The sequence below is a fragment of the Protopterus annectens genome, chromosome 4.part0 (assembly GCF_019279795.1).
Source record: "Protopterus annectens isolate FY-2018-M chromosome 4.part0, PAN1.0, whole genome shotgun sequence".
Taxonomy (NCBI): domain Eukaryota; kingdom Metazoa; phylum Chordata; order Ceratodontiformes; family Protopteridae; genus Protopterus; species Protopterus annectens.
The window spans coordinates 1,435,345,223-1,435,369,275 of record NC_056733.1 but is presented as its reverse complement, the minus strand read 5'-3'; the positions used below and the strand labels follow the sequence as shown (position 1 = coordinate 1,435,369,275).

General features: G+C 40.1%; 1 protein-coding gene across 2 annotated transcripts in view; it reads right to left on the bottom strand.

Moving 5' to 3' along the window:
- LOC122799895 (E3 ubiquitin-protein ligase RNF14-like) overlaps window positions 1–24,053 on the bottom strand; it is a 513,500-nt gene that overhangs the window by 359,204 nt on the left and 130,243 nt on the right. Inside the window, exon 1 of one of the 2 annotated variants that reach the window (XM_044069274.1) lies at window positions 2,157–2,228. The exons of the other annotated variant lie outside the window; for it this stretch is intronic. The gene's annotated coding sequence lies outside the window, so the exon portion shown is untranslated. Of the gene's footprint in view, window positions 1–2,156; window positions 2,229–24,053 lie in introns of those variants that run through there. 2 annotated transcript variants of the gene reach the window in all.

Sequence of the window (24,053 nt, the reverse complement as noted above, 5' to 3'; positions counted from 1 at the left end):
GAGGTGGTAAGAATATGCGTTAACCAGAGGTTACTGGTTATATGGTTAAGATGAACTCCAGATCTTTACTAATGCCTGGCAGTTTTTGAAACAACTGCCACTCAGACATCTATTTACTTCCAAGGGTAGGAGTTGGACTGTCAAAGCAGGAGCTACTTACGTCAGACACAAAATGTATGAGTGGATTAGGTCCAGAATAAGTGCTGCTGTCTCATCTAGTAAAAGCCCCTTACTATTTATATCATTCTGATGATAACTTTTTAGCACTTAAGAAAGACAGTTTTAGGACACAACAAGCAAAAAGTACAAAGAAGTACTAATGGCAGCCTTTCAGAATCAGACAGGTACAATGCAGTGGCAGGTTTGTGTCTGGAAACTTCTGCATTATAACTTCTACGCTTTAAGAAGGTTGTTTGTATATTTCCATCGCTGTCTGTCATTTACCAGGAATGTAAAGTAGAGATCTTAGGTAGCTGGGAAATATGCTATGTTTCAGCAGAAACATTAGTACTTTCCAGAACAAAACTGGGCAAATGTTATAACTGCTTTGGTGTTGTTAACTCATAACACTTCTAGGAAATGCTTCTTTGCAGAATTTCTATACCTATGACAGTACTATAATTGTACTTAAGAAAGACAGATACTTATGTTCTTGTTAACGGCGGGACAGGGCTCATCTCTGTGGTGAAGAGAGATAAAGCTCTGACTACAACACAGGTGACCCAAGTTCATGTAGCAGCTCAGGTGCCGGAACAACCAAGTGGGGGAGGATAAGAATGAGTGTCTAAACTAGTCTGCCAACCCTAGAGGAGTGTGTGGTGGTCCTGCAGCTAATAATAGAGGGCTTTCAGGCAATGAAGTTACAGTGATAACCAGGTATGTGGGCTTGGCTTACCAAACCAGTGACAACTGTCCTCATGAATGTGTAGCTGAATGTCTGCATCTGCATGAGGAGGGCACAGTAAGCTGAAATGAAATGCAGCTGTCTGCATCAGCCACACTGTGGTATGGTTACAGGAGGGTACAGTAAGCTCAAATGAAATGCAAGAGTCTGCACTGCATCAGCCATACTGTGGTGAAGTTAGAGGAGGGTACAGTAAGCTCCAATAAAATGCAAGAGTCTGCACTGAATCAGGCATACTGTGGTGCAGTTACAGGAGGACACAGTACGCACAAATGAAATGCAGCTGTCTGTATCAGCCACACTTGGGTGCGGTTAGAGGAGGGCACAGTAAGCTGAAATGAAATGCAAATGTCTGCATCAGCCACATTGTGATATGTTTACAGGAGGACACAGTACGCGCCAATGAAAATTACTTATCTTTAGAAATCAAGCATGCTCCATAACATACAGAAGTGGAAATAACAGGTCTTGAAATAAGTAAAGCTTGCTCATCACATAGCCTCAGTGGGGTGCCAAGATTCTTGTCCAATAGTACTTGTGCTATCTACTTATCTGTGGGTTACAACTTACAGTAATGCAGAACCTGCAGACGCAAGCCCCATGATACACAAAATGCTTTGACAAATTCCAAAATGAAATAGTATCATGATTTCAAGGAAAGCAAAAAAGGTACACAAAAGATTGTAGACAGACTACAGAAACAGGAAAATCATGTTATTTTAAATTCAGACAGTGTAAGGTTTGGAGTAAACGAAAACCAGAATCAAAATAGGAACAAAATAGGGACCTATGCTGGCTGTAAAAAGTACATTTCACATTTGTTGCTTCTATTAAATGACCAATACAGCAATTAAAATGAAAATAAAAAAATGCATTTTTATCTTGCATTTGTATTTTACACTATCCAAAATTGTGCAGTAAAATAAATAAATAACACTAATTTTAATTTTGTTCTTACCATACCCCTAAACATACTCATGGAGGCAAACATCCTAATCTTGTTTTATTTCCTTAGAAATCATAGTGTTCTCCACTAGATGCTACAAGGCCACAGCTGATGAATCTAATAAGAATATCCTGTCCTCATCTGATCTCATTTTCTTTCACGTAGAATGGCAGAAGTGAGAATTGCTTTTAACTTTTAGAAACTATTAAAAGTATCAGAGATTAACCTGCAGTGACTTCTACTGGTTTTTGTTCTTATAAATGTTATAACGCATTTCCTTTAAATTGCAGAAAGAACTGAAGTTACCTTCCCCTTTTAAAAAGCAATTCTTTTAGGATGTTTCTCGAACTTTGCCAGGTACCTCTCCTACATTTGCTCTGTCACTCAGATTATCCTACTTCCTGCCTTTCAAATCCTCGCTGATGACTCAAAGTGGCTTATAATACAAAGCAAACACATCAGATTTGTTGGTGTGACAACAAAACATTTCCGTCAGCAAAACATTACTTTCAGTGAAGTTTTATCAAGCACGTCATCTAGCCATATGTTGTCCCATTAAGCCAAGATGTGCTTTCTATTCCTCCCAGTTTCAGTGATTAGGTTATGAAATGCAAATAGGAATCCAGAGTAGGAACAGATCTAAATATCCCCTAGATATACGATACCCAGTAAAATGCACAATTTTAGTTTCATTTACTTATTATTTTATGTTTTGTTGACCAGGTCTGTCCTATAAGGCCTATGGCTTATTATACAAATATCTCTGTAGAGTTAAGCTATTTAATATCAAATAAACAGACTTATTTCATAAATGAGCTTCTCATAGTAATCAAATGTATAACCTTCAAGGAAAGCAGGAAGATTACTCAAGAGATGATGATAAGATCTGGGTGTTTAGCTAGAAAAGATAAACTATATATGAAAGATTGAATTCTCCAAAGAGCAAACATTAGAATATCAAGCCTGGCTACCCAAACACCTGGAAGCTCGAATGCCATGCCAACACACAAAATCTGCTTTTTTGCCAGGGAGGGCACGCCCCCCACACTCCCACACTCCCCCTGCTCATTATACAGAACAACTCAATGATCACACTACAGTGAGAAAAGTGCAAATGCCCCAGTCCCTACTATATTGCAACCTCACACAATAACAGCCTGTATAGGTTTTCTGTTATCTCGGCTCCATGTTATAATGTTCACTCTTTTAGCATTTGATCTTTTGTCAGGAGCCTATACATATATATATATATATATATATATATATATATATATATATATATGGTTCTACCTGATATGGTCGACAACTCATATGATCGAAAACCACAACACTGACACCAGAACACTGACAGCTCAAAACACTGAATGCTCATTTGATCGACAGCTCATTTGGTCGACACATGAAACCAAAGGATGACGCCCTTTCTCCACTGTAGGGCGACCCTGGAGTAGGAATAAGTTTGGAGGGTGTGGGGGGCACAGTTCAATGTATCCATATGTATGTTTACAATTTATGACATATGTGGGGGGCTGTGCCCCCCACACCACTCCAAACTTATTATTCCTACTCCAGGGTCACCCTACAGTGGAGAAAGGGCATAATCCTTTGGTTTCATGTGTCGACCAAATGAGCCTTCGATCAAATGAGCTTTCAGTGTTTTGAGCTGTCAGTGTTCTGGTGTCAGTGTTTTGGATTTCGGTAATAAGAGCCTTCAGTCATATCAGGTAGACCCATATATATATATATATATATATATATATATATATATATATATACACTTTACTATCTACATGTAGGAGTCTGTGTGTGTGAGCATGCGTGTGCAGTCAAATATAATAATGACTGTACCCATTTTTCTTTCCACCAGTTAACATTCATAGGTTCATACTAGGCTATCTGCCCTAGGGCATTTATAAGCCTAGCCAGAGTATGTTTGGCTTTCGCCACCCATTTTAAATTAATTTTGCTATGCCCTTTTTCGAGGTTAGTATACTGTGCCTCTGTCTAACAGTGACACAGAAGTGATACCCGGGGTAAACCTACGATCCCCCATCCACTCATCAAGATTCCTCTTGAAGAGAGTCAATGAGGGACTCTGCCTAACCTGGACTGGGATTTTATTCCAGAGTGAAGGGAGCCTCTGGGTTATGAATCTGTCCCTCCAGCATGTCCTATTTATTTCAGTGCTGAGGTTTATTCACATCTGATTTCTTTAAAAAGGCTATACACATCGCATTTGTTAAAAATCTCTTTCTCCACATTCCCAGTTCCACCATTATCAAGCTATACCTTCTGAGCACGTGTAAGTTCCAGGGTGAGGTGCAGAGGTGTAGGGAAGATGTGGTAAAGGTGGATGCCATTCCACAAGCTAGGGTAGTCGTAGCTCCATCACACCCATTGTTTAAAAGACAAACTTACAGATACATCGGTGGAGCATGCCCTTTTTTTGTATGCTGCCATTCATTCAGTGTTCACTTTTTCCCATGTCTGTCATGCACACTGTCACTCTGGTGTCTGACAGAGGGTTATAACACAAAGGAATATGCAATAACCCCCCCACACACACACACATACACACACAAACAAACCCTTTTACATGCTCTGGTCTCTCAAGCGTCAGTCAGTGATGTGGCTTTCCCTTCTCATTTAAATCTTCAGGGTACCAGTGTTACTGATGGCCGTCATAACCCAGTGCCAATGAGGTTTTCATTTTGTATTTATTTGACTGTTTGTCGACCAGGAAAATGAAATGATCCACTGCTGATGCTTTTCATTAATGAGTTGGACTGCAATAGCAAAGGTCAATACAGTACACTATATAGGGGAAGATTATCTTTAGTAAATCAACTTTTATGTTTTTGAGGAAGAAAATCATGGTATCTAGAAAAAAGCCCACATATGAATAAGGAAAATGTGCAAACTCAACATAGCAACATGAGACTTGAATTGAAAAGTCTTTGCATCTGTGACTCAGAAACAACATCTACTTTCTATGTGTATTGCACTTATGTGACCCATCAGGCTCATCCACAGGAAATGTTAAAATTCCTCTATAATTTAAATCTCTGAACTTTTTTTTCAGGAATAGTCCCACCCCACAGCTTCCAGCAACTGCACACATTATCCAGTTTAAGTAACTGCATTTCTGTGTGTTACAACCATCAGATATTTCTATCTGGAATCCCATTTACTAAACAAAATAGCACGCATTCTACAGATATTCATAGGTTCATAGGTAGGTACTAGGCTATCAGCCCAAGGGCCTACGTAAGCCTAGCCAAAAAGGTTCCCTGGCTTATGCCACCCAAGAAAGTTATTTTCCTGTGCCACTGTCGAGCAGAAACACAGAAGTGATCCCCGGGGTGTATTTCCTATTTCCCATCCACTCATCAAGATTTTTCTTGAAGAGTGCTAATGAAGAACTTTGCTTGACATAGATGGGTAGCCTGTTCCAGAGTATGGGAAGTCTCTAGGATAGGAATCTATCCCTCCAGCATGTCCTGTTTATTGTGGTGACAAGGTTTAGGTCCCTAGAGCGTGTAGCTTGGTGGGATTGGGACTTCTTTAGGAGTAGCATGTCCAACAGCTCTGGGTTTGACATAGCTTTATATGTTAGGCAGAGATCACCTTGGAGTAGGCGATATGCTACAGAGTAAAGCTGGAGTTTTTTGAGGCGGTCAGTGTAGGGCATTTGTTTGAGGCCAGTAATCCTCTTTGTAAGGTACTTCTGTGGCCTTTCCAGCTGCTGCAGATGTCTTGTGAGGTACATTCCAAAAGGGGCATTGTACTCTATAATGGGTCTAATGAGTATCGAGTAGAGAGGAACAATGACCTCTTTTTTCCTGGATGAGAACCCTTTTATGATGAGGTGTGCCATGTAGAAGGACTTCCTGACTACTGCAGCGATGTGACTATCAAAGGAGAGACTACTGTCCACCTGAGACCCAAGGTCTCTTATCACACATTCAGTGTTAAGTAGATTGCTGCCTATGTGGTAGTTCATGGGTACAGAGTTTTTACCAAAGGGGATGACATTGCACATTTTGGCATTGAGCTTGAGGCCATGGCTCGGACACCAGGCATCTGTCTCAGTGAGACCCTTCTGTAGGATGTCCACATCATTTGGGGACTTGACTATGGCTCCTAGTTTGCAGTCATCTGCGAACTTTGTTAGCCAGAGGCCTTCTGTGTTAGCCTGTAGATACTAAACAGGAGAGGTCCCAGGACGGAACCCTGTGGTACTCCACTTGTCACTGCTTTGAGATCAGATTTGGAGTCTGCAACTTTTACAGTGTGGGTTCTGTCAGTGAGCCATTTGGCAACCCATCTTGTGACGTAGGGATTCATACCTAGTTTAGTAAGTTTAGCTATAATTCCAGAATGGGGGATGATGTTGAAAGCCTTGGCGAGGTCAAAATAGGCTGTGTGAACCACCTTACCTTCATCTACGGCTTTGGTGACTGCCTCAAAGAAGTTGATCAGGTTCAGGAGGTATGATCTGCCTTTCACAAACCCGAACTGGGTGGGATTCAGAGTTTGGAGGTTACCAATGTCTTTGTTTATGAGTTCCATGATGATACATTCCATGACCTTGCAGGCCAGGTTCGTCAGGCTAATAGGTCGATAGTTCCCGGGATCAGTGGTGGCTCCCCCTTTGTGGACTGGGATAACTGTTGTTGTGCGCCATTCAGTGGGCACAAAGCCTGATGCGAGGCTATTACTGAACATGGTGCTTAAGTGGGGAACCAATTCATTCTGAAGTTCATGTAAAACGCAGCCTGGGATGTTGTCTGGTCCCATGGATGCTGTGTTTTTGGCTTTAGAAAGTGCAGCTTTTACCTGCGTAATTGTGATTACAGGGACTCTACATTCTTCCTGTATAGATATGAGCTCCTTCTTTATTTTCATACCATCTTCACAACATCATATATTCCCATGGTACCCCATTCTTACTGCTGTATATACAGTGTAACTAAAATATGTCAGTGCAGCACAGAAAGCATTTGAATTCAGCCAACACATTTCATCATTCTTAGTTTTATTATATAATTCAACAGGATCTGTTCCACTACATCCATACTGTTACTATCAATATCTTAGCCCATCTGTCAACTTCACATCATTTCTTTTTCATATTTTCCATACTATATTACATCCATATTTATATTTCAAAAACCTTCCTACTTGTACCAAAAAAACTTCATTCTTTTTACAATTCAACACATAATGCTGTGCCGTTTCTTCTTCATTAAAATATTTACACTTTCCTTGCTTCATACTATATTTTACAGGCACTATATCCAATAATAATAATCCAACCCCCCCCCCCAAAAAAAAAAAAAACTCCAGCAGCAAAAAATATTCAAACCATTTCCTTTTACTTATACTGCTGCTCACCCCGTAATGTAAAGTCTTATCTGGTAAGGTCAGATCATAAAACGTTCTCCTCTGAAGTAAAAATAAAACAAGGAGCCCCAGCTAACCCTGGAATGTTCAAGAACTATTCTAAGGTTAACATCCTACTATTAAGTGACAACCTAGCAAAATTTCAAGCCCCCATAAACCCCCGAGAACAGTGCTGTCTATACGAAACTCTTCACAGAAACCCTATACAAGCATGTTAATAGCTGCACAAAAGCTCAAAAAACAAGCCACCCTGGTAGAATCACAATGCCAGTACCTGTATAACAGAAGGAAGAAAATCATGCCAAAAATTATGAGGCACTGCTCTCAGCAGGATAAAAGCATTCTCATCAAACTAAACAAAAAACTCAGAGAACAACTAAAGTCTACCAAACCCAAATTTGAGGTTAATTTAACCTCCCAGGCCAGAAGGCATTTTTTAGCTATGTCCACCACCTCAAAGGCAATACACAATTGTGTGCAGAGCTCATTGTTAATGGAGCCACCAATACTGAGTCAGAAGATATCGCAAACCTACTGGCAAACAAATTCAAACATAACTTTACCCCTCTCTCCCCTTAATCTTCCCTCAGGAAATACCATCAAATATAACTCCTTCCACTATCACTTGAGAACAGGTCTTCAAGGCTTTCTCTAAGGACACTGAATTGATGGGTCTGGAAAATATCCCAGAATGCCTTAAAAACAGCATGAAACATGACCTATCAACCCCTCTGGAATTGCTATTTAACTGTAGACTTAAAACACGCTCCATGACTCATGAATGCAGAACAGCATCAGTCATTTCTCTGCACACAAGTTGGCCATCTACAGACCCTGGAAACTACAGACCCATAAGTCTCACTAGTCTCATATTCAAAGCCATGGAAAAAATTATCACGGAAATTATCAATAACGACATAAGAAACGTCCAAACACTGGAGCCAACCAAATTTGGTTTTGTCAAGAGCAAGGCAAGCCTACTCGACCTTTCAGAAGGTCACCAAAACAATGGCTGAGAACAAAATATTTCACACTGCCTACCTTGACCTGGCCAAGGCACTTAAACACAATATCCCAACTCAAGCATTGTTGACAAGCTCAAGAGGTTAGGTATAAACCTTTATGTCACCAGGTGGATAGCCAGCTGGCTCACAGACAGGCCCCAGAAAGTTAGAATTGGTAAGTCCATCTCTACATAGAGGCCAGTCACAAATGGAGTCCCTCAGAGATTGGTCCTGGGACGACTCCTTTCTGGCATTTACTTCTCTGACGTCAAAGCCAACATCAAGAGCCACTGGCTGTAAAGTTTGAGAGGACTGCAAATTAGGAGCAGTCATAGAATTCCCCCACCAACACGGACAAATAACTTGTGTCACAGCCATACACTAAAACTAAATGCCAAGAAATGCATAATAGTATCCTTTAGCAAGTCATCTGTCCCTGGTTACCATCATATTGACAACATAACCCTAAGGGTCAAACCAGTATTCAAGACTTGGGGACACACACAGACAGTAATCTTGACTTTGACAATTACGTGTCTATAGTAGTGAAAAAATCATTCTGTTTTGTGCAACTTATAAACAAAGGTAAGGCAACTAGGTCCAAGGAAGTCATTGTTCACCTGTATTAAGCAGTGAGACCTATCACTGAGTACAATGCCTGCTTTGGTATATAACTAACCAGGCACATCCAAAAATTGGAACATCCACAGAGGTTCCTCAGTAAAAGAATACAGGGCAAAAGTAAAATCCCATGCAGACCACTTAAAAGCCCTATCCCTGTATTCTGTCTCCTACAGGTTGTTGAGGAGAGATCTATGCCTGGCATACAAGGCATTGTCAGACACCACTCTGATGAACCGCCTGGATATCCACAAAACAACCAGCACCAGAATTACCCATTCTAAAGACTTAAACCTTGCCTATGATATAAATGGGCCCTGCTGGATAGACAGGTATGTATCCTAGAAACTATCCCTTCTCTGTAAGAGGCTCTCCATCCATGCGAAGCAGAGTTCCTACCTAACCCAATTCAAGTGTAACTAGGACAACTGGATGCGAAACAGGAAATTCATCCCTGGTTTTGCACCTATATCTCTAATGGCACAGGCAGCCTGTAAATGGTTCATCTCCCAGGCCCCTGCTTGTATACATTTCATCACCCAAGCCTCTGCTTACAATTATCAAGGGTACCAAAACTTCTCAGAGATTTGGGATGCATGGCTAGGCTTAAAAAGGCCCTTGTGGTCATTAGCCTAGTATCCATCTATGAACCTAGTTTGAACCTCATCCTTATGATCTTCCACGGATATATTAAATAATATTTCTGCATTATCATATTATACCATTCCTGTCTGTCTTTTTTAAATAGATAAATAACTTTATCTTTTCATCATATTCTTTTTATCCATCATCTCCTACTCTTTTTCTTTTCTTTCCTTTTTCATTTATTTTCCAATAAAATTAATATCATTAAACAAAGAAGAGTTTCAGTTATACAAAAAAGAGCATATAAAAGGAGAAAAAAAAAAGCAATAACGCTGACCATTTAAAATCATGGTGACAAAAAGGTTTTGAAGCAATTACATACTATCATTAGCTAACAAAAAAATAGCCAAAGAGACCAAGAGTGAGTCCACTATTCCATGTACAGATGAAAGTTTTGCAGCTCATTCTGTGTAAAATGTCATCCTTCCAGTTAGTTGTTAGGTATACACTTCAAGTACAGCAAAGCTGAAAGTTAGTGTGGCATTATGTATCCAAAAATATGTTGTGATAATTCAACCAACAAGTCAAAGGTTGAAGGCCCAATAGCCAAATGCTTGCATCATTTTAACACCTTTATTGAATTATCATTTAAGGCACAGGCAAACATATTGTTATATAAAAAAACAAAGACATACTAACGTTCTTAGTATCAAACATTATACATCACATATTTTTTTTATAACTATCATCAATTCAGCATTCCATAAATTGCTGAATTTACGCCTTCACTTAAATCTAATTCATTCTCCTCCAAAACATTCCAAAGACATGCATCTGGAGCATTTCTCCCCGGGCCTCCACTGAAAACGGGCTCTGTGGAACCTAGTCGGACTTTCCCGGTCAACAAATATTAAATAAAATAAATAAAATAAAAAAAATTATTCTGCATGTATTGTTCCCACAATTTCCATTTTTTTCTATGTAATTTGCTCCTACTCTAAAGATCCCACTTCCATTTCTTTTACCTCTGTTACAATATTCAGTACCTGAAATACAGTTGGTTTATACTTTGATTTCCATTTTCTAGCAATTGCTTTTTTTTGGCAGCCGCTAGAATTTGTAACCCAAAACATGTACATTGTATATTAGCCAAACTCTAATCTGTAATCTGTCTTAATTATCTCACTAGCATGTTTTTAAAGATCCGTATAATGAACTGTCATATGATGTGTTTGTTAGAGCAAGGTAGTTTGTGATAGTATGTAATATGTAAATTTGTTTTTATTCTTTTCTATCTTAAACTCTAATATGTAACTATCTGTCATTGAGACTATGTTGGAGCTTTTCTCCCCAAGCCTCCGCTGAAAATGGACATGTATCCAGTCGGACTATCCCAGTCAACAAATGTAAAATAAATAAATAAATAAAATAAAATAAATAATTAAACTTGGGCAATTCAGATGTCATATCCCAGTTCAAAAAATCATTTCCTTAGTTACACCCATTTGCTCTCCTAATGAAACTGACAGAGAACTCTGTAGGGAATTTTTGAAGTCTGCCAACTCATTACACTCTCAAAGCATTTATTTTATTTTTATTTATCATTTGTTGACCGGGAAAGTCCGACTAGGTTCCACAGAGCCTGTTTTCAGCGGAGGCCCGGGGAGAAATGCTCCAGAATATGTTCACAGTTACCTCTTTCTCCCCATCACACTTCCAACATTTGCCATCTACCTGAGGAAATACCATCAAATATAACTCCTTCCACTATCACGTGGGAACAGGTCCTCAAGGCTTTCTCTAAGGACATTGCATCGATGGGTCCAAAAAATATCCCAGAATGCCTTCAAACAGCATGTGTCTGTTATTCTAAAAGTGTATTAGTTCTGGTTTAAGCACTTGGGCTTCAGGCCAGTTATTTTACATTAAGAAGATTTGTGGTCGGCATTCTTGTGGGAGGAGAGGCTGGACTCTGCCCTTCTGAGCTGGGAATTTCTGGTTAAAGGCTTATAGTGCCTGCATATTTGAACTGTTTCTTACTGAAACTGGTGCGCCTTGTTTGCTGTAGCATAGACTAGATCCAGGCCTGCTGAATCTAGCTTTGTTTGTATAACTTGAGCACTAATCCAGGCCTTCTTAAAAAGTATTCAATTGTATTTATTACTGCTTGGTAGTAACCTGATTAAAGTGTAGCTATCATTCTAAGCGTTTTGGTTTAAGCACTTTGGCTTCAGACCAGTTGTTTTACATTAAGGTTTGTGGTCTGCACTCTTGTGGCAGGACAGGTAGCTTACATCCTTCTAAGTTGGGAACTGCTGATTGAAGGCTCAGTGTCTGTTATTCTAAAAGTGTATTAGTTCTGGTTTAAGCACTTGGGCTTCAGGCCAGTTATTTTACATTAAGAAGATTTGTGGCCGGCACTCTTGTGGGAGGAGAGGCTGGACTCTGCCCTTCTGAGCTGGGAATTTCTGGTTAAAGGCTTATAGTGCCTGCATATTTGAACTGTTTCTTACTGAAATTGGTGCACCTTGTTTGCTGTAGCATAGACTAGATCCAGGCCTGCTGAATCTAGCTTTGTTTGTATAACTTGAGCACTAATCCAGGCCATCTTTTTTTGGAGAAGGTTCCCCTGCACCCCAGTGGCAAGAGTGTGCAGTTAGAACTTGTCTGATTGAAGACTACAGGAACAGGGCTCAGTTTTGAGATTTTTTTTACTGGTTAATTTGGGTAATTTGTTTAAACGCCTTTTCTGATTGCTCGTAGTCATCTAAAGCTGTTTTAAGTGTATTTTTTACTGTTTGTAGTCGTTTAAAGCTTTTTTAAGTGTATTTTTTACTGTTTTTGCCTTATCTTTTCAAAAAAAATGTTTTTCCTTGTTTCCTACCTTTCTAAGCTAGTATAGTCCAGTTTTCAGGCTAGTACTGAATTCAGGGCTGTGTTACAATTTTCTGAGTTGCCCATACCTTACTTGAATAGTGGGAGGATTGTCTGTTCACCTGTGAGAGAGGGAGCTTTGAGCAGCCACCTGTCCCTGGAGGAGTGGTTCCAGCCCAGAAGTTAGTAGTTTATAGGTAATTTTGGGCTAATTTCTATCTTTTTCATTTCCCTGCTGTAATGCACGGTTTAGCACATCCGGGCAGCGCCGGCTAGCTAGGGCTAAATTTATCCCAGCTCCACCAAGTCTCTTCTTCAGTTTTTCCCTTGAAAGTAGTCTAACTCTCAACCTAAGCACTTAAAAAACATCCAACAGTTCAGTATTTGCTCAGACCTAATAGCAAGCACTAATATACCCTGACACTTGATTGCCCAGCAGGGCAAGGCTCATTATTCACCCCTCACCGACCAAGTGACTAAGCAGCTCACCCTACTATTCAGGCATGACCAAAGGGCAATTTCAGGTATACTCTCCAGTCCAACTGGTGAACCTGGGTATCCTGAGGCAATGTTACAACTGCCTCATGTACACAGACAACCCTCTCCTCCTACCACAAAACATTAACATATGCCAGAGATGCAATTATATAGCTAAATTGGAGGCTAAGATCTCTCCACCCAAGACTGGAACAGACAGTCATGAGGAGAAGGTTAATACTTGCACCACACCTCCAGCCTCACACAGACATACTAAACCAGTACTGGCAAAAAATACACATAAATACACAAAATCATACTCAGAGGCTCTAAATAAAAACCTGCAAAAGCATCCGAGAGCTCCAAAGCAGACACCCAAAAAACCTGACCTCCTGTCACAAACCTGACAACACACAAAACACAAAATCAGTGTGTCACACAATCACAGCCCTTAAGGCGAAATAACATACCTAACACACTAGTAATAGGCGACTCTATAGTCAGGCACACTGACGTCCCACTCACTAGGCTGGACAAGGAGAAGGTTACTGTTAGCTGCTTGTCCGGAGCTAGAATCCGCCACATAACACAAGCACTCAGGTCACTCCAGAACAAGTACAAATATGACTCTGTCATTCTTCATGTTGGTGTGAATGACCTGAGATGTACCTCCCTGGACTACATGAAAAGAGACATGGAAGAGCTCTCTGATCATGTAGCCCAGGCAGGTATGACCCTGACCCTGAGTAGCATCCTGCCCTCACCAAGAAGGATACCACAGTATAAAGAAAAAATTATCAATTTCAACAATTGGCTAAGCTTCTGGTGTCATTCAAAGGGGATCCAGTGTCTGTCAGCCTGGGACGACATGCTTGACAAGCCTTGTTGCTTCGCAAGAGATGGCTTGCACCTGTCACACCTAGGCTTTCGAACACTGGCCAAGACTCTTGCTGCCCCCATAGTGCCTTTTTAAGGCAAGTCTCAAAAGTCAAGCCCACCTCCGTAAACAGCACAAATAAAAAATATGAGGGTTATGCAACTCAATGCCAGGAGTTTAAATCTCAAAATGCACGCGCTCAAAGCACTCCTCAGTATGGAGAACGTCGACAACTTTGCAGTAACTGAAACCTGGTTCAAGGCTCCACAGAGCATCCCAGCACTACCAGGCTCCAACTCATACCACACATTTCGGCCACAGAACATGGACTGAAACACAAAAGGAGGGGGTGTATCCATATTCATCAAGGATACCTACACCTCCAGGTTATGGCACAGCATGATACCTCTGAGATCATCCATGTGCAACTAACATCAGGCAAATCTGCAATGCAAATTGTGGCCTGCTACAGATCACCCTCCATGACCCAGGACCTACCACTTTACCTTTCTGGAGACACTGGAAAACATGAAGGTCCTACCGAACACCCTGATATTGGGCGATTTAATTACCCTACCGTTAACTGGGAAAACTACTCAAGTACAAACTCCCAGGTCCAGCACTTCCTGGAATTTATCAACTTAAATGCCCTGGATCAGTTGGTAAACTCCCCTACCAGAGGTGAAAACATATTGGACCTGGTCATCACCAACATGGGCGACAGGTGTTCCACACCAGAGGTCAACCCGTCACTGGTTAGATCAGACCATAAACTAACCACTCTGGATGTCCACACCACACCACCACCTCTAACCAAGGAAACCACAGTGAAAAACTTTTCTATAGCAAACTTCACCTTACTTAAGACAGAGGTGGTAGGTTTCACAGCCCCCATGCTAAAGGATAACAGTGTCCAAGATGCAGGAACCTTTACAAATGCACTCTATGAGAACCTACAAGGATGCATGGATCGTGCCATCCCTAGCAAAACCAAGACTCTCTCCCCTAAAAGAAGGAAACCAGTCTGGTGGATCCCTGCCATAAACAGGCTATACAATAGAAGGAGGAAACTAGTTCAGAAAAAAAGCAAATCCCAAGAAGGAAAGACATCCCTGATCAGTATCAGTAAGAAACTAAGGTCCCTCATAAAATCCTCCAAGGCTAACTTCGAAAGAAAAATAGCCAAGGATTCGAAAGATAACCACAAAGCCTTCTTTAGCTATGTCAAGAATCTAAGTGGCAACTCGCAGATATGCTCTGAGCTAGTGCAAAATAGCACAAAATATACTGAACCCACTGATATTGCCAACATCCTGGCAGATAGATTCAGTGCAAACTTCACCCCCCCCCTCTCACCCCAAAAGGGCCCACAACAATACAGGAAAAGTGTAGTGTCCCGGAAATCACAGAAGCACAGGTGAAAACAGCCCTTTCAAAAGCCAAAAGCACAGCATCAATGGGGCCAGATGGTGTCCTGGGCTGCGTCTTGCATGAGCTACAGAACAAACTAACCCCCCACCTAAACACACTGTTCAACCTCAACCTCTCCACAGGCTATGTGCCCATAGAATGGGGCACAGCAATGGTTATTCCTCTCCACAAAGGAGGGGCCACAACTGACCCTGGTAACTATCGCCCCATAAGCCTGACTAACCTGTTCTGCAAGGCTATGGAGCACATCATCATGGAACTCATTAACAAAGACATTGGGACCCTCCAAACACTTGACTCGACCCAGTTCGGCTTTGTTAAGGGCAGATCATGCCTACTAAACCTGGATGACTTCTTTGAGACAGTCACCAAGGCCATAGATGAGGGGGAAGGTAGTTTAAACAGCCTACCTTGACCACGCCAAGGCTTTTGACACCATTCCCCACTCTGGAATTATTGAAAAACTCACCAGCCTGAACATAAACCCCTACGTCACGAGATGGGTTGCCATCTGGCTTACAGACAGAACTCACGCGGTAAGAATAGTGGGCTCCAGGACCGACTCTAAACCAGTCACAAGTGGTGTCCCACAAGGCTCGGTCCTGGGACTCCTATTGTTTGGCATATACTTCTCAGAAGTACAGGCAAACACAGGAGGACTATGGCTAACCAAGTTCGCCGATGACTGCAAACTGGGAGCCATAATTGACTCTCCGGCTGACATGGACAGTCTCCAAAAGGGCCTTACTGAGACAGACACCTGGTGTCAAAGTCATGGTCTCAAGCTAAATGCCAAAAAATGCATAGTCATCCCATTTGGGAAAAACAAAACACCCATGAATTACCACATAGGTGGCAGCCCCCTTAATACAGAAGCGGTAATAAGAGATCTGGGGACCCAGGTAGATAGTAATCTCTCCTTTGACAATCATATTGCCAAAGTAGTTAGGAAATCTTTCTATGTAGCCCATCCAATTACTAAAGGGTTCGCATCTAGAAATAAAGAGGTTATAGTGCCCTTCTACTCGTCACTCATCAGACCCATCATAGAAAATAATGCTCCATTTGGGATGTACCTCACAAGAAACTTCCAACAGCTGAAAAGACCACAAAGTACCTCACCAAGAGGATTACTGGCCTCAAACATATGTCCTATGCAGCCCGACTGGAAAAACTCCAGCTGTACTCAGTCGCATATCACTTACTCAGAGGTGATCTCTGCCTGACTTACAAAGCCATGTCCTACTCAGAATTGATGGGCATGCTCCACAAAGAAATCCAAGTCACTGCGAGCCACTCGTGCTAGTGAGCTAAACCTCGCCACAACAATAAATAGACCATGCTGCAGGGATAGTTTCCTGTCACAGAGACTCCCCATGTTTTGGACCAAAATTCCTAACTACATTACGCAGAGCGTTCACTAACACTCTTCAAGAGAAACCTTGACAAGTGGATGGGTAACAGAAAATACACCCCTGGGATCACTTAACTGGTTCTTCTTCACACAGGCTCAGTTAATCAATGGGGCGGTGAAAGCTGACAAACTCTGGCTAGACTTATAAATGCCCTCAGGCAGATAGCCTAGTACATACCTATGAACCTATGAAACATGACCTATCAGACCCTCTGGAATTGCTATTTAACTGTAGCCTCTAAACAGGCTCCATGCCTCATGAATGGAGAACAGCATCAGTAATTTCTCTGCACACAAGCTGGCCATTTACAGACCCTGGAAACTACAGACCCATAAGTCTTACTAGTCTCATATGCAAAGCCATGGAAAAAATTATAATGGAAATGATCAATAATGATGTAGGAAACTTCCAAACACTGGAACCAACCAAATTTGGTTTTGTCAAGGACAAGTCACGGTTATTCGACCTTTCAGAAGGTTACCAAAACAATGGCTGGGAGCAAAATATTTCACACTGCCTACCTTGACCTGGCCAAGGTATTTGATACACTATCCCAACTCAAGCATTGTTGACAAGCTCAGGAAGTTAGGTATAAAGCTATATGTCACCAGGTGGATAACCAGCTCACTCACAGACAGGCCCCAGAAAGTTAGAATTGGTAAGTCCACCTCTATATAGAGGCCAGTCACAAATGGAGTCCCTCAGGGATTGGTCCTGGGACTCCTCCTTTCTGGCAATTACTTCTCTGACATCAAGCCAACATCAAGAGCCACTGGCTGTAAAGTTTGAGTAGGTTGCAAATTAGGAGCAGACATAGAATCCCCCACCAACACAGACAAATAACTTGTGTCACAGCCATGCACTAAAACTAAATGCCAAGAAATGCATAATAGTATCCTTCAGCAAGTCATCTGTCCCTGGTAACCATCATACTGACAACATAACCCTAAGAGTCAAACCAATATTCAGCGACTTGGACACACATAGACAGTAATCTAGACTTTGACCATTATGTGTCTATAGTAGTGAAGAAATCATTCTGTTTTGTGCAACTTATAAACAAAGGTATGGCATCTAGGTCCAAGGAAGTCATTGTTCCACTGTATTCAGGATTGAAACCTATCATTGAGTACAATTCCCTCTTTGGTATATAACTAACCAGGCACGTCCAAAAATTGGAACATCCACAGGGGTTCTTCACTAAAAGAATACAGGGCAAAAGTAAAATCCTATGCAGACCACTTAAAAGCCCTATCCCTGTATTCTGTCTCCTATAGGTTGTTGAGGGGAGATCTATGCCTGACATACAAGGCATTGTCAGACACCACTCTGATGAACTGCCTGCATATCCACAAAACAACCAGCACCAGAATTACCCATTCTAAAGACTTAAACCTTGCCTATGATATAAATAGGCCCTGCTGGATAGACAGGTATGTATCCCAGAAACTGCCCCTTCTCTGGAAGAGGCTCCCCATCCATGTGAAGCAGAGTTCCTCCCTAACCCAATTCAAGTGTAACTAGGACAACTGGATGGGAAACAGGAAATTCATCCCTGGTTTTGCACCTATGTCTCTAATGGACACAGGCAGCCTGTAAATGGTTCATCTCCCAGGCCCCTGCTTGTACACATTTCATCACCCAAGCCCTGCTTACAATTATCAAGGGTATCAAAACTTGTCAGAGATTTGGGATGCATGGCTAGGCTTAAAAAGGCCCTTGTGGCCATTAGCCTAGTATATATCTACGAACCTAGTTTGAACCTCATCCTTATGATCTTCCATGGATATATTAAAAAATATTTCTGCATTATCGTATTATACCATTCCTCTCTGTCTTTTTTAACTTCATAACTTTTAATTTTCCATAACTTTATTTTTTCATCATATTATTTTTGTCCATTTCCTACTTTTTCTTTTCTTTCCTTTTTCATTTATTTTCCAATAAAATCAATATCAATAAACAAAAAGAGTTTCAGTTATGCAAAAAAGAGCATATAAAAGGAGAAAAAAAATAAGCAATAATGTTGACCATTTAAAATCATGGTGACAAAAAGGTTTTGAAGCAATTACATACTATCATTAGCTAACAAAAAAATAGCCAAAGAGACCAAGCTTGAGTCCACTATTCCATGTCCAGATGAAAGTTTTGCAGCTCATTCTGTGTAAAATGTCCTTCCAGTTGTTAGGTGTACACTTCCAGTACAGGAAAGTTGAAAGTCAGTGTGGCATTATGTATCCAGAAATATGTTGTGATAATTCAACCAGCAAGTCAAAGGTTGAAAGCCCAATAGCCAAATGATTGCATAATTTTAACACCTTTATTGAATTATCACTTAAGGCATAGGCAAACATATAGTTATATATAAAAAAAAAAAAAACATACGGATATTCTTAGTGTTAAACATTACACATCACATATGTTTTTTATAACTATCATCAATTCAGCATTCCATAAATTGCTGAATTTACACCTTCACTTAAATCTCATTCCTTCTCCTCCAAAACATTCTGCATGTATTGTTCCCAGAATTTCCATTTTTTCTATGTAATTTGCTCCTACTCTAAAGATCCCACTTCCAGTTCTTTTATCTCTGTTACAATATTCAATACCTGAAATACAGTTGGTTTATACTCTGATTTCCATTTTCTAACAATTGCTTTTTTTGGCAGCTGCTAGAATTAAACTTGGGCAATTCAGATGTTGTATCCTAGTTCAAAAATCATTTCCTTAGTTACACCCATTTGCTCTCCCAATGATTCTGACAGAGAACTCTTCAGGGAATTTTTGAAGTCTGCCAACTCATTACATTCTCAAAACATGTTTCCAGTTACCTCTTTCTTCCCCATCACACTTCCAACATTTACCAACTACTTGAGGAAAAACTTCTTGAAGTCTGCTTGAGGTATAAAGTACATATGTAAACACTTCCAAGCAAAAATCCTAATGCTTCTACACTTTGTTGCACACCTGGAAGCTATACATATATCCTCCCACTGTTTCATTGTGAATTGTTTATTCAGTCTCTCTTCCCAAACTTTTTTAACCTGCTCTGATTGATACTTATTATTATATTGTACAATTTTTAAATGCCCTACTAATCATTGCTTTCTAAACAGCAGCTTCTGTTCTACATTCAGCTAAAAGCTCTACCAGTGCAGGTATTTCACTTAGGATTCCCCTATCCCTTTCTCTTTGTCTATACTGTGATATCAATCTCTGAGTAAGGAAGGCAGTCTACCCTGCAGTGCAAATGTCTTCTTGGGCTCTAACCCATTTTATTATCTTTCCCTCTCTATTTATTTGCTCCGAATACCTTGGTTTCTTTGTCAGTTTTCTCCAATAAATTCCAGCCCCTTCTTGTCTATACTCAGTACTCCCAATTGCAGTCATCCCTAATGGCAAAATCTCTTTCCTCCATTCTTGTGTTGGCTTATTTCTTAGAATACTTAATGCTACTTTATGTATGTATGCTGCTGTCCCTCCGTTTCATCATCATCCCTTTCCACTCTGAATTATAGCATTCTGTTTGTGTTATGTATATGAACCCTAACTGTGTAACTCTAAAATATCCCTTCAAATCCAGTAATCCTAGACAACCTTATTCTGTTGGAAAGATCAACTTATCTAACTTCAGCCTTGCTCTCTTCCATACCTCTCAACCATGCCGAATTACTCGTTTTTTACCAGGTTTTGGGGTTCAAATGAAGGGGTGCCACGATTCCCAAGTGGTACCCCTTCAGTTCCGATTTTTTTTTTGTTTTCTTTGTTTTTTAATTTTTGCGGCATTAGAACTGACGTCATCACGTATGCAATGATGTCAGCTCCCTCATGTCTACCAGCCTGCGTGATGACATCAGCTCCCCCTACCAGCCTGTCGGAATTGAGCTCAAGGAGCTCACGCATTTCTGGCATGACTGGCTGCTCAAATGCGAGCGGGAACAGCAACAAATGGTTGTGGCTATGAAGAACTACGGATGAGCTGGATCTATTATTGCTGATGCTGAAGAACTTCTTCATAGTAAGGAAACTAACAGAAAAAAACAATAAATCAAAAAGATTGAAATGTGGTTTGAAATTTGAATACACATTGTGACAGCTAACTGCTGAATTATTATTTAGCCAGAAGTAGCATTATAATCATGTTTTAGTGACATAGTGACGTGCCTGCACAGTTGTTTGTACACACGGAGTAGATGGTTTTAGATACGGGAGGAAGGAAATAAAAAAAATCATGCCAGGTGATTGTTTGTGTCACTTGTTACAAACTCTTGTATAGCTAAAAGTTTTCTCAGTCTTGTCTCACAGTTTTTGACTTTGTGGTAAATCACAAAGGATTGCAGTCAGTCGACAAAGCCTGACATTCAAGTTACATGCTTATTCTTCAGAAAGTGCATTTTGGTATAAAACCTGTTCTGTTAATTACAAAATGTCCCTGATTATGGGCATTTGTCCATCACTATTTTTGTCTTTGTTCCTGATTCTTAAGTGAAGATGTTGAGGTACCAGTGATGCAGAGTTCTGTAGATGTGCTAGTATTTAGAATACGCAAGTTTGCCATTGGCACTTAGTATTTAATTTAAAAAAAAATACTTGTTTTAACTGGTAAAGGTGGTTACCCAGGTTTGTAATTGGATTCCTTGCTTAGTCAAAGCACATTCTGGTTGAGTGATGGCTGCTTAGTATTAATTATTCATATGTGATCTGTGCTCTGCAAATTTGCATTGTGTGCTGGATTATTTCTAAAGCTTACTTGGAGATATTTAATGTAGATATTCACTGCATAATTGTACAGGATAAAGGTCTTTTCATGCACTAGTGACATTTCTAATGCTCAGGCATGCAAGTCCCTTCCGCTTTGGGCAAAAGTTGGTTGCACCACATTACTTGAGGCCACTTAAGTTCAGTCTTTCTAATGCCGTTCAGCCTGCTTAATTTGATGTGACATTAATGTGTAATAGAACTGCATTTGTCCTGCCATCATAGTTTGAATTTTTGTTTGCCCCATGTACTGCTGCATTTTTAATTAAGGTAACTGTGCCAGCAGATTCTTTCCTACTTTGTAACTTATTCCAGACATATTTTTTTAGAAACCATTTTACTGTACTCCAAAGTTTTGCTAATCCTTTATCCACCACTGGCCAGCTGCATTTTATTTGGATGTGGTGTGGGATTTAAGGCTATTTCAATTAATGTGAGTTTCAAGGGCAGAGAAGTTTTAATGCCAAGTCTATTTTCATTGTGAGACAGTATTGCTTTGTTTAACAGATGGTTGTTAGTGTTTGGGCATTGTTGTGTTGTAAAAATAAAATCCAAATAATCATTGTAAAAGTAAAGCGGTATGCACACATTAGTGTTTATGGTAAATGGGGTGAAATAGCCAGGTAATGGGATATTGGAATGGCTGCGTGCAGGGGGACTCTGGTGCCATATTTTAATTGCCTGTTCTTCAGTTTGCTTTTGAAAGTTGGTATCCCACAATACCATTTGAGTGGGGGGGGTTATGTAATTATGTATGCAAATTAGATGTTAATCAGTGTACAGATTTGTACCCATTTTTCATGGGCCTTGTCCAGATTTTTGATGTTTCCAGTTTGAGAGGTATGCTCTCTTCCACCCCAGACAAATTCCTTAAACTCTTTATTAATTATCTGCAACTTCTCCTCTGGTTGATAAAAATAATCCTAACCTGTATATAAAACTAAACAGACTAAAAACATTTTCAGTGCTTGTATCCTGTTGTTCATATCCAAAAATAAGACCTTCCAGTTTCTCAGTTTTGGTATTATCTTTTGTTTAGTCTCTTCCCATATATCTTTAGCTAACATAAGAGAATCCTTTTTAATCCATACTTCTAAATATTTTATTTTATTGTGTCCCCATAAATATGGGTATTGTTGGACCAATTTATGTGTAGTTACATAGTTCACAGATCTAGCTTTTGTTTTATCTTTATTAATTTTATATCATGAAAGACTTGTCTCAAGATGTTCCATAACATTGAGATGTACTTTTTTGGTTTTATAAGGTACAAAATAATTTTGTATGCAAATAAAGCCAACTTTTCTTGATTAATATGCCAATCATATCCTTGAATTTCTGAGTTCCTTTCTTTCTTTGACAATGGCTGTTAATATAAAGTGAATAATAAAGGGGAAAGAGGACACCCGGCCTGGTTCCTCTGTTCAGATACAACATTCCAGAGAGGGACCCTCGCAGTTTAGTTTTTTGCCCTGATTCGTCATATATGCTCCTAATTAAGCTTAGTATTGTACCAGGAATGCAAATGCTTCCCTTTTCCTACTCATAAACTCTCAGCTTACTCTGTTGAATGCTTTCTCTCCATCAAGACCCACCAACAGTGGTATTTTCTTATACTCTGCTTCCCTCTGGATAATTATTGTTCCACTAATGTTGTGAAATGTTTGCCTCGCCTCCACAAAACCACACTGACCCATATCTTTCATTTTGGTGACACCCTTACCATTCTTTTAACTATTACAGACAAACATTTTATAATTATTTTTTGTCTTTTCGGCTTTTCCCGGTTAGAGGTCGCCACAGCGGAAATCCAGTCCGCTAATGATTGGCAGTCAATTTTTATGGTGCCGAGTTGCCAGCCCAATGCCCAACCTTCAGCGAAGGCATGCCCATTCACGCATGTCTTTCGGAGGCCACTCGACTGCGGGGAGGACATGCAGACTCCACGCAGAAGGCACTCCAGCCGAGAATCGAACAGGAGAACCTCTTGCTGTGAGGTAACAACGCTACCGCTGTACCACCGCGGATTACACAGACAAACATTTTATAATCATGGTTTAAATTTGAAATGGGCCTATATGAATCTGGGTCTGATAGGTCTTTAGGTATTAAAGTCATCACAGCTTTCTTCCAGGATGTTGGGGTTTCCCCTCCATTTAAAATACTGTTAAACAAAACTTTCCAGATCTTTATCACTTTTTTCCCTCCTAGCTTCCAAACTACCACAGGAATACCATCTCTTCCACGAGACTTTGCTACAGATTGATTGTACATCACTGTTTTTTTTTTTATCTCATCTCCTCCAATCTTAACTGTTAATTGTAGAGCCTCATCTACCACTAACAATGTTATACTTAAGTCTTCCGTAAATATTTCCATTTGTGCTTTTCCTTGATTTGCAAATTTCTCTGCTTTATACAAACTCATAAAATTTTGAAAATATCTGTGATGCCTCCACAGGATCTTTAGTAAATTTACTTATTATAAGCTCCCTAAGTTTGGCAACTACCCTTTCTACTTTCTGTTGCCTAAGTCTTTCTGATAATAACTCCAGATCAAAAAATATTTTATCAACAAACAGTTGCTTAACAGCAATCTTTCTTAAGTCATGCATATTATCCAGATACTTCTTTATTTTCTCTTTAGCACTCTTTATTTGTGCCTCTTGTTCTGTGAGATTCCTCTTATTCTGCAATACAGTAACCTTTGTCAGCCCTCTAAATATTTTTTTTTACATCTTAACCATATCACT